At 52.3% G+C, this 11,053-nt stretch overlaps 1 protein-coding gene across 2 annotated transcripts in view; it reads left to right on the forward strand.

The window, feature by feature from the left end:
• LOC138511160 (uncharacterized) overlaps window positions 1–10,851 on the forward strand; it is a 267,800-nt gene extending 256,949 nt beyond the window's left edge. For both annotated transcript variants that reach the window (XM_069626663.1, XM_069626664.1), the window contains exon 6: window positions 9,204–10,851. The gene's annotated coding sequence lies outside the window, so the exon portion shown is untranslated. The remainder of the gene's footprint in view (window positions 1–9,203) is intronic.
• The last annotated feature ends 202 nt before the right edge of the window (window positions 10,852–11,053 follow it).

Consider the following 11,053-nt stretch of genomic DNA (forward strand, 5'->3'; position numbering starts at 1 on the left):
ACGGATCAGAGCTTGGGTGTAAAGATATATAATTATTTATTTAAAAACACATCTATGGAAAACACACTTGCACTAATATGGCAAACAACTTCAATCACAGTTACTATAAGTATATATCAATCCCATAACAATATTTCGACAAGTCTAGGTTCAACGGCACCACTTATTTGCAGACAGAGGTGAATGCTTTAACCTAGATGGCACTCTAGTATTCGTTAGAAAGGGAGAGAAAAGGGCAGGGTATGAAACCAACTCAGTACTAACACTTTTACGAAACAAATGCAAGGCGAGCAAGGCAGGGTCTACTGTAAATCACACAGTTCAGAGGCCAGGCCCACTCGGAGAGAGGCAAGGCTATATGTCCCAAAAGTATCACATTGGAAATGCACTTCAAGTCTTTGTAGCAAAATGTCACAGAAAGGTTGGACCAGTTTTAGAACAAAAAGTTAAGAAGGTCTGGAGGCGACCCAATGGAAAGGTAAGGATTTAAGACACCTCACGCTAACCGTCACAAGGGAAGCCATGCAGACACAGTACCTTGAAAGTGAAGAGACATCTCCTGCGGGGGCAGTTGTTCCTGATGGTGGATGCAAGTCGGGGCTTTGCCAGAAGATGAGAGGATCTCGTCGTCGAGGAAAGTTGAAGATCGTTGCACCACCATGGAAGAGACCAGCCGTGGAGTTCTCAGTCACAAGGCACCACCTTTTGGTCACGGTATAGTGGTTAGTGGCAATCCAGTTGCCGGGGTGCTCAGCATGGGCAATTCGACCACTAGACGTCCTGGAAGCGAAGAAAAAGCAAGGGACTGGTTGTTCCCACCAGTCAGGGGAAGAAGACTCTCCAGCAGCGAGATCTCCTCTGTCGTTGGGAAGTGGTGAGTCGGTTCAGCAGGGCTCCACAGGAGGTGTCGTCGTTGCAGGTCGGCTCAGCTTTACCCTCGTCGGATTCTTAGGTCCTGTGGCGACTTCTGAAGTTCCAGTCCCAAAAGCCCTGCTTTTATGGAGAAAACCCCCATTCATTCAGCCTAGCTGTCAATCAAACATGCTAAGTGGTGAGCGGGGCGGCTCACCACTCGGGCCAATCACACAAGAGTTCGACCTAAGTTGGCAAGGCAACTCAGTCCGGGGTGCCTAAACCCCCTCCCACACCCCCTGTGGTACCCAGACAGAATGGCACCACTCTGGAGGGCTTCTGTGCAGAAGCCCGCCAAAAGTGGAACAAAGGGCTCAACCTTTGGTTCGGAGTTACAGAGGCGAACACATACGCCATTTTAAAAACCGAGTTCTGTCAGAAAATACCAACCGGTGGATTTATTTAAGACAAATAAACTGGCGGTATGTTAGAGACTAATGTGAAAAAAGTATTAGCCTCCAACAATGGGAAGAATCCCATAGGAATATATTTGCGGTCGAATATAAAAAGTAGTATCCACTGCCACCAGCCAAAACTCAACGAGGGGGACGGGACAGTGCCCCCTCGAACAACAGACCCAGGGGTAATCGAATTACCCCTACCAGCACGTCCACAATAGGATGGTTTGTACTAGTTCTGTTAGTAAATTTAGGTCTAGTAAAGCCAATGGTGACTTTACATGCCCTGGGAGACAGTAGTCAGTCCCAGGGTATGGAGTCTATGGTGGGGATCCTCTAGGACACCTCAGTGTTACGGCATGGAGGGTGCGGTGTAACACACATAGCAAAACACATGAGGTCCTATGGAGTAAAAGACCCCATAGCCCATAGAACACATTGACATTCAAAGAAATCAACCACATTCATGTCCAAGAGTGGGAGGAAAAGAGTCTCACTCTTGGCAGAATGAAAAAAACAAATTCCAGAAATCCAGCAAAACTGCTGGGGGACTCACTAGGTTAGGAAATTCAGCCTAAATAGAGTATTCTCCCTAAAAAGTGGTCATACAGGTGTCTAGCAAAATCTTCTGTACAGTCAATAGTCTTTGACCGACAAACCATTGGAAAACTAAGGTAGACAAATCCCCGCTTTGAGAGAAAAGTCAAAGGTGTGATTGACAAGAGTGAAACCTACAGAGGAATGCCGACAGGAAGGGGCGATGCATGATGCCCTAAAGAACAGTGTGTTCAGGAGGATAGCCTGGGGTAATGTTTTGGGAGGATAGCTCAGGGGCAACGTGCTCACCTTGGAAGCAAGATGACGCAGAGCAACACAGGCTCGATCCCCGGGTCCGCACTTAGAAACCTCTTATAAATAACCAATTACAAATGCAAGTTGACAAGAGTCAGCCCGACGGAGGGATGTCCACAGTGCATTGTTTAAAAAGACATAAGAACTGTGAAGGCGGGCATGGAGCAAGCGTGAGGTGTGGCAGAGTACCTCGGGAGTCTGCAGCTCGACTGGGAGGCGAAATCGGAACGGGGAAGCCCCCCAGCCCTCTGGCTCAAGGAGCCCAGCCCGGGGCCGATATCCACCTCCAAGATGGCGGTTCCTGCGGGCATACACTAAATCCCCCCGCCCAGCCGACCAGACCAGCACGGACCCCCGATGGTCGGGGTCCCAGGACATATGGAATAAAGAAGTCGAGGCAGCCACAGCTCCTCTTTCGTCCCTGTGACCAGCGGTAGAGAGGGGAATCAGCACCTGGTGGAGAGCGGTGCCAGGGCTCAGCGCCGGCCCCCCCGAGCCCGACTGGTGGGACAGTGGATTCCCTCCCGCCCGTGGATGTTGGGCCGATGAACACTGCGAGGGGTCTCCCAGGCCTGCCTGCCTCACACCGTGGGCCCGCTCTGCATAAACCCTCAGCCTGACCATAGCGGGCGGCCCGCGGCAGCACTGCCTCCCCCTCACGGCACAGCATCAGTGGAGGGGACGCCCCGTCGCCTGCCCCCTGCCACAGCAGACGACCCCAGGCAAGGAGCCGGTGCAATAGCATGCACCCCTGCTGCGCCTGAGTTCTGAAGCGGCGGGAAGCTGCAGAGGTGTCCCCAACCACCCGCTATCAGCCCCAACAACACTCTGCCCTGACTTTGGCCACGGGACCGTATGCAGTGTCAGCCCTTCCACCAGCACGATCCCCCCGGTCGACCCACCATGCTAGCCCTGGGACCCTGAGGAGGGAAAGGAGGCCTGCATCCCGCGTGCCCACCAACACTGGGCCAGCACCAGTTGGGGGCCTTCCCATCGCCAGACCAGCACTACGCCTTCTGGCCTGTGACAGGCCCGCAGACCCTGACATCGGCCTGGGGAGGCTCAGGGCAGCTCTCCTTGGTCTCCACTTGCCCCATTTAATGCCCCCCTCTGGGCCCATCCACCCCAGTCCCCGTGGACCCAATGGGATGCCTACACACTATCGGAGGGCTACAGGGACACGGCGCCAGCCCTATCTCACTACCCCGACCACACGTCTGAAGCCTGCGGACCTCCGCCACTAAAGGCAACACTGAAGGATCCAACTGGGCGGTCCCCCTGCATTAAAAGGGAAGCATGGAGAACAGCAGGCGACCAGCAGCCCAAACGAAATTGGCAAAGCAGTGGTAAATATCCCAACCACTGCAGTAAACCTCAGCAAACACTAGCCTGTAGAGATCTGCGGAACTGGCCAGGAACCCCTACCAGCGGTGACATGACAGGCGGCATTGTCAAGGCAGGGCCTCCCCCAGGACACCCTGAGAAGATCCTCGCACCCAGCTGGGGCGAAAAAGGGCTCACACCCGAAACTGCCCCCCCCTTCAACAACAGCCTGCGGATACCACTCATCCGTGCGGACGGCGACCCAGACACCAAGATGTCTAAGCAGAAGGGCCCGAAGTCAGCAGATATAGCCAACTTACTCCACTTGAAGGAGAAATCTAAACAACCGGACCCCACTGTCCCCCCGACCCAGCCTTCCTCGCCCACAAGGGCCCAAGGACAATGGGCTCCAAAAGACGATATTCAGGGCCTCCTCTCCGACATCAAAATGGAATTCCGCAACTGATTGGCAGAGGTTACAACCAAGATAGATGCGCTGGACAATCACGTTGATGAGGTGGAACATAGGGTCAGGGACACAGAAGATCAAGTCCTGGAACACACGGTGCAGAGTGCAGAACTGCGATAGAAAATCCATACGCTGGAGGACAACGCGGAAACTATGGAGCGCAAATAGGAGGACCTGGAAAACAGGACCGCAGAAACAACATCCTTATCAAAGGGGTTCCCGCCTCGATCCCGGACCAAGCCCTCCCTGCCTACATCGGAGATCTCTTCCAGACTCTCCTCCTGGACTGCGATAAGTCACTAATTCTGCTTGATCGCACTCATAGACTGCGAGGCCACAGGAATAACCCATCGGCGGCTAGCCCTGAAGTAAGTACATTTTTTCTCTATGAAACAGGAGATCATCACAGCGAGCCGCTCACAAGGCAACCTGACATATCAGGGAGCCGCCATACAGCTGTTCGAGGACATAGCCGCCCCCACAGTCCAATGGCCGAGAGCCCTTCGGCCTCTAACAACCTTTCTGTAGGAGCGGAAATCAAATATCGTTGGCTCTACCCTGCCTCGCTTCAGTTCACACTTGAGGGCCAAACAAGGGTAATTCATGATCTGGAGGAGCCAGGCAGCATTATGGGGAGCGAACAACTATGATCAAGATACAACTACCTCCCCGAGGGATAAACCACGCAGCTCAACACTGAAGCCTCAGCATAGCCGCTGGATGAAAGTTCCAAAAGGAGGGAAAACTCCCGCTGCATACGATCAGTAACCGACCATCAGCACTCCAGGCTGGAACCTGCACTCTTGGCACCCGGGCGTCCCACGCAATGCCCCAGCCGAGTGGATGGACCGTCACTTCAGCCTCAGGCCCGTTTGGGCCAGTTTGATAAATTTCTGTTCCTTTCTTTCTCCTCGTTGGGTTTGGACCTTCCCCAGCCCCCTTGGTTACTGGGGTCTGGTTAACCCTGAGTTGGACAAAGTTAAAACTCAGTTGCAGCTGAGTCGGGCCGACACCAGCCTACCGGTGGACTCCCCTGAGCACAGGATTACCCCCACCACCACCCACCTGAATCCTAATGGCACCCCGCTGACCTCTCCTCCAGCACAAACCAAACTCTGCTACATCTCACTGAATGTCGGGACTGTGACGTAACGTAAGTCCATCCTTTGACGCCTGCAGGACCTTCAGGCCTCGGTGGGATTCCTACAGGAGACCCACCTCTTAGAAGAGGACTTCCCCGGACTATGGTGCTGACCATTCCCAACACAATACCTGGCCTCTGGCCCCAGCAAGAAAGGGGGCACAGCAATTCTGCTAGCGAAAGGCATTCCCTTTAAAGAGAAGGAGACCCTGCGTAGCCCAGATGGCAGATTCGTAGCAATCAAGGGGATCTCTATGGTCAACTCCACATGCTGATCGCAGTCTACGCACCATACACCAGCCAGGCGGCCTTCTACACAACCCTGGAATCCACTCTCCTCCCATTCCTCGAAGGACAGGTGGTCCTGGGCGGGGACTTCAATGGGGTGCCCAACCCCTCACTGGACAGGACAGGCGCCCTATCCACCAGGGACTTTAGGTTGGCTCTGGGCCTCTGCCACCTGTTCAAAACACTAGGCGTAGTAGACACCTGGAGGGTCCTTCACCCGGATACCGCAGAATACTCTTTCTTCTCCCACGTCCACCGCTCCTCATCCCGAATAGACCTGATTCTAGCTAGCCCGCAGCTCCTGCAGTTCACGGATGATGTGGAAATCAGCACAAGGGTGCTGTCGGACCATGCCCCAATTGTCCTCACCGCAAGGGTCTTTGATCCTTCGGAAAGAGGCAGATGGTGTCTATATGAACCAATGCTGCATCATATGGCGGTGTGTGATGCCATAGCCAAGGCGATCAGCAATTACTTTAAGGAAAACCCCCGACCTCTCCTCTACAGCAACGAGATGGGAAGCCATGAAGGCTGTAATCAGAGGGGAACTGATAGCTCAGGCTGCCGCATATACGAGGAGGCGAACCATAAACAGTAACCAGCTAGAGAAGGAAATGGTGAAAGCAGAAGCGACCCTAAATAGAAGCGGTCTCCCAAAGCGGACAAAATGTTTAGGCTAGCTTGCACGAAGCTGGGAGCTCACTATGCCGAGGACTTAGCCCAGACCCTGCTCCGGACCAAACAGAGCTACTACGTGAATGGCAATGAAGCTAATAAATATCTGGTGAGCAAACTAGCCAAAACCCGCCGACGGAACCACATTACCGCACTGAAGGACCCGAAAGGTAGAACCCTGTATGGAGAAGGGGCAAAACTATGGGTGGCGGCAGCCCATCTAGCTGACACCCTGACCTCAGCCCCCCCACCCACAGGCCATCCAGGAACAATATATAGCACACGCCCGGCTACAACACATCTCAGAAGCGGACAGAGCTGCCCTTGACGCCCCAATTACAACCTAAGAGGTAGAAGAAATACTCAAAAATCTTAAACCAAGGGCCCCAGGCCCAGACCCCTTTCCACCAAAATTCTACAAACTCTTTCACCCCATGTTGCTGCCCCCAATGACAGAGCTATTTAACTCTCTCCGGAACACGGCACTATCGCGCTCTATATGCAAGAGTCTACCATAATCATGCTATTGAAACCCGGCAAGGACCCTAAGGAGTGCTCTTCGTATAGGCCGATATCTCTGCTCAATGTGGACGCTAATGAAAACTCAAAGGTACTGGCGAACAGGTTGGCGCAAATCCTTCCAACTATCATAGATCAGGACCAGGCAGGGTTTATCAGAGGGAGAAGCACCATGGACAACATCCGCCGAGCGCTCAATCTCATCCAAGTCGTGACCCAAGAACGACGGGGCCTGGCGGTCTTAACTCTGGACACCACCAAAGCATTTGACAGGGTGGACTGGAACTTCATGCGCCTCACCGTGGAGGCGTTCCGGTTTGGCCCGATATTCCAGAAAAGGGTGTTAGCAAACTACAAAGAGAACATCCTCCGGCTGAATCAGAAGAACTTGTCCCCGATCCAGCTCTCATGCGGGACGAGACAAGGCTGTCCGCTCTCCCCGCTCATCTCTGCTCTGGTCATGGAACCATTCGTCCAAAGGACACAAGCCAACGACCACATCACTGGGCTAGAAATAAACGGCGAACGATTCAAGATCTCCCTGTACGCCGACGACGTGATGATCTCCATCACCAACTGTCAATCCTCCTTGCCAGCTACCCTAACTGAGCTGGAGGCATTCCAAAGAGTGGCTGGATTCCAGGTGAACTACTCCAAATCAGAGGCACTGAGCGTCAACTTGGGCGCTCCCCTTGTAGCCAACCTCAAGGCACTCTGCCCGCTAACATGGAGCTCCTCCTCAACGGCCTACCTTGGAATACGCCTCACAGCAGACCCGAAACAGCTCTCATTGCTAATTTCCCCCGGCTGCTTAAGGAACTGGAGGAGGACCTCCAACGATGCGACAACCAAGAGATTTCTCCACTGGGACGGGTCACAGCATGCAAAATTAACCTCCTCCCTAGACTGCTGTACCTGTTCTCCGCTCTTGCACCCCGCCCCCCAAAACAGGCCTTGGAACAACCACAGAGGAAGTTGGCGAAATTTGTGTGGAGGGGACACAGAACCAGAATACCTATGAGGGTCATGACTGGGGCCGCAAAATGGGGTGGCTTTGGGCTCCCCAACCTGATGAACTATTTCCTGGCGGCCCAACTAGCGAGCGCTGCGGCTTGGGCGAGTCTAGATATCTAGATGCCCCCCCAAAATGGTCCCTCATTGAGCAATCCAGATGCCAGCCACAACTACATTCCCTGCTACATATCCCAAGGCCTCACCGGAGCCACGGACCACAGATGCTATCGTCTACCAAAGCGACCCTCGAGGAGGAGGAAGGTGCCCAGGGCCTGAGCCCGCTTTCCCCGGTCATCTGAAACCCTGACTTCAGGCCAGGAATGGAGGCAGCTCACTTCAGCCGATGGACCACAGGAGGCCTCCGATCCCTCTCCCAACTCTACGAGGCCAACAACCCGCTCAGCTTCGAGCAATTCAAAGTCCACTTTCAGCTGACGGAAAGAGAGAGGTTTGCATATGTCCAACTTTGCCACTGATTCTCGCAGCCCACAGTCCGTCGGGGAGCCACCCGCGACCCCCACCCTCTTGAACAGGCGATAGGGGAAGTCACAGGCTGGGGTCGGATCACCAAACTGTACCGCCTCCTCCAGGAGGACATGCTAAAAGTTAGACCGCCATACATGTCTGGGTGGGAGGCGTACCTGGTACACCCCATAGAAGACCAGACATGGGTGGAGATATGGTCCAGGATCAACTCGACATCCAGATGCGTTACAAACAAGGAATGCACCCTAAAGCTCCTTCACCGCTGGTATTACTGCCCAGTTTGCCTGCACCATTGCAACGCTGACATAGACCCGAGCTGCTGGAGACGCTGCGGCGAGCGAGGATCCTTTTTTCACATGTGGTGGTGATGCCCGACAGCATAGACCTTCTGGACGGAGGTCCTGCGGATCGCGGCAGACATCACCCGAGCCCAGACTGCTATCCCAAAACAGGACGATCTGCCAAACTGCTCACACACCTACTGCTAGCAGCTAAAATCACAGTGGCACGGAAGTGGAAAGCTCAGGAGGGTCCTCTTCTGGCCCTCTAGTGGATAAAAGCTTGGGAGATCCTGGTGGCGGAGAAGATCACAGCGGCTAAGGAGGGGTCTCTCCACAGCTTCACCGACTGCTGGGCCCCAGTATTGGACTATCACTCCTGATTCCCGGCATTAACATTTCAATCCCACCTGCTATCGTACTTTCTGGGCCCCCAAAACCCTGGCGGGTCTCCAACCCATCAAAGCACCACAGACTAAAGAGGTGACAGAGGAGGGACCACTGGGAGGCGGTAATGGTCAAGCCGCATGCATATTACTGTAAAGGGAGTCACAATAACACATGTAATGCATAGGTAACACTGTAACCGAAATAAATAAAGTTGATTAAAAAAAGAACTGTGAATGCAGCAGGTGAAAGTGCTTTTTGTGAAAAGCCATAGGGAACCCGACGGAGGGAGGCTGATATTCGAGAGGTGTCTATGTTTAATCATATGAATAGTGAGGTTATATTGTGTTGTCAGCCATGGGAAGCATGTGTGCTCGAGACACATTACAGTGCGAGCTGCTGTTGTTTTTAATGTGGTGATTATATCATATTCTTATGTTGTTACATGTTACTTTATATAGGCACTATCTTTAAAATGACCCTGACGAAGGCGGCTGCATACAGTGGGCACAGCCGAAACTAGTTGGATTTCTACGTGGCTTCATTCCAGCACAGCAGCAAAGCTTGAATGTCCAGAGGCCTGAATGTGTACAGGCTCAACTCAAGGAAACAAATCCATAGTTTTAGTTTGGGCCGCTGTATTGTTTTTAAGGTTTTCTTCAATGCCTTTTTGTATGTTTTGGTGTTTTTTTGATTTCCTACAAATTGGTGACATGAAATATATGTTATGATTGTTTTCTAAGCATGTGTTGTATTACACATTTTAAATTCAGCAGCTCCCCTTATGTATGTTTAACGTCCCACAGGCTGAGGCCCACAGTGGCATTGGTTAATATATGCTGATTTATTTAGTGAAGTCCGAGATATATTTACTTGTGACCGTGTTATTATTTTTTCACATATGTTTTGGTTCGCCCAGAGTATCATTCCCTTTGCTATTTGCTATCTGTATGGCAATAGGGAGATGAAAGCCTGTACCCTGGTCTCTGCCAATGTGGTGAAGGTGCAAACTCAGCGCTGCCCAGGGGGTGCACCCACCAGCTGCGGGAATGATGGGAGCCGGGACGGGGTATCCCTAGATGTGGAAGGGACATTGTTGACAGCTGCGATGTGTGGTATATGTGCCGAGTGCGCACGCACAGTTCTGAGAAGTCTAGGGGTAAGACAGGGGTGTGGGCGCTAAAGGGGACGCACATGGGGACTAGGGGACTTAGGGGTTAGACGTGGTAGTATCATGTAATGCCAACCAACACGCCAGCCAAAATGGGGCGAAAAGCCACAGGTAAGTAAACCACTTGGGTTTTACGCTGACAGGCCCTGCATAGCGGGCAGACATGAATTTCACAAGTACCTCGCAACAGCTGTGTGCTGGAGAAATGTTGCAAGCTGGCTGTTCCCAGGAGACGGCAGTCACTGTGAAAGGGGCTCGGTAGATACATACAAGGTCAGCAAGCCAGGCAATGAAAAGCATAGGTACAGGCTCTGAAAGGCAAATTCACAGTGTGGCCAGCGGTTTCAAACTGCCCCTTGGCAGATGGGCCTGGGAAGGAGAATGTGGGGGGTGTGGACGAGACAGGAGGGAACCAATCAGCAGATGAGTTTTAGTGTCCCTAAAATGCAACAGTGTTTTGTGTCCTCGCTGAAGCCCGCGAGGCACCTTATTGGCCGGATGCCGTGTGAATGCATCCCTTCCCACCAGCTCAGAGTGCCTCGTGTTTCTCATGTGTGCTGACCAATGGCAGATTAATAAAGTTCCAGAGGTCAGCAGGATTACGTATTGCTAATAAAAAGTAATTTCTGATGCAGGGTGTGCAGGTACGTTACATGAGTGGTAATAAACAGAGCAATCAAGGTTGTTTGCTCCAATCATTTATGATTAACTTATGTCTGGCTATAGGGGACTGGTGCAGCCCCACCAATCAGCTTTGTAGGATTTTAATATTTTGCAACAATGTTCGCAACCATTTCTCAATGTGCAAATAACATGTAAATGTCTCAAATGCTTGGCCCCAGGGGGCGGGGGTACTTCACAGCTCCCATTACCCAGTTCTATTCCACTGTGCTGCTTGATTTGTGCTTGTCCAGCTGTAATAAACGGTTTTACTTCTTGCTTGGTGTACGCTCCTTTTTGGATTACTTTGAGCTTCCAGTCATTACCTGCCTTGGGAAGACCCCGGATATACCGGTAGGATAGCTCAGGGGCAACGCGTTTGTCTTGGAAGCAAGACAACGCACAGCAACACAGGTTCGAATCACGGTCTCGCGCTTTGCAACCTCTTCTGTACTGAGCGCGTTAGAAAAGAACAATTAT

This window comes from Ambystoma mexicanum, chromosome 6p, assembly GCF_040938575.1.
Source record: "Ambystoma mexicanum isolate Mex_15411 chromosome 6p, UKY_AmexF1_1, whole genome shotgun sequence".
In the NCBI taxonomy this organism is placed as follows: domain Eukaryota; kingdom Metazoa; phylum Chordata; class Amphibia; order Caudata; family Ambystomatidae; genus Ambystoma; species Ambystoma mexicanum.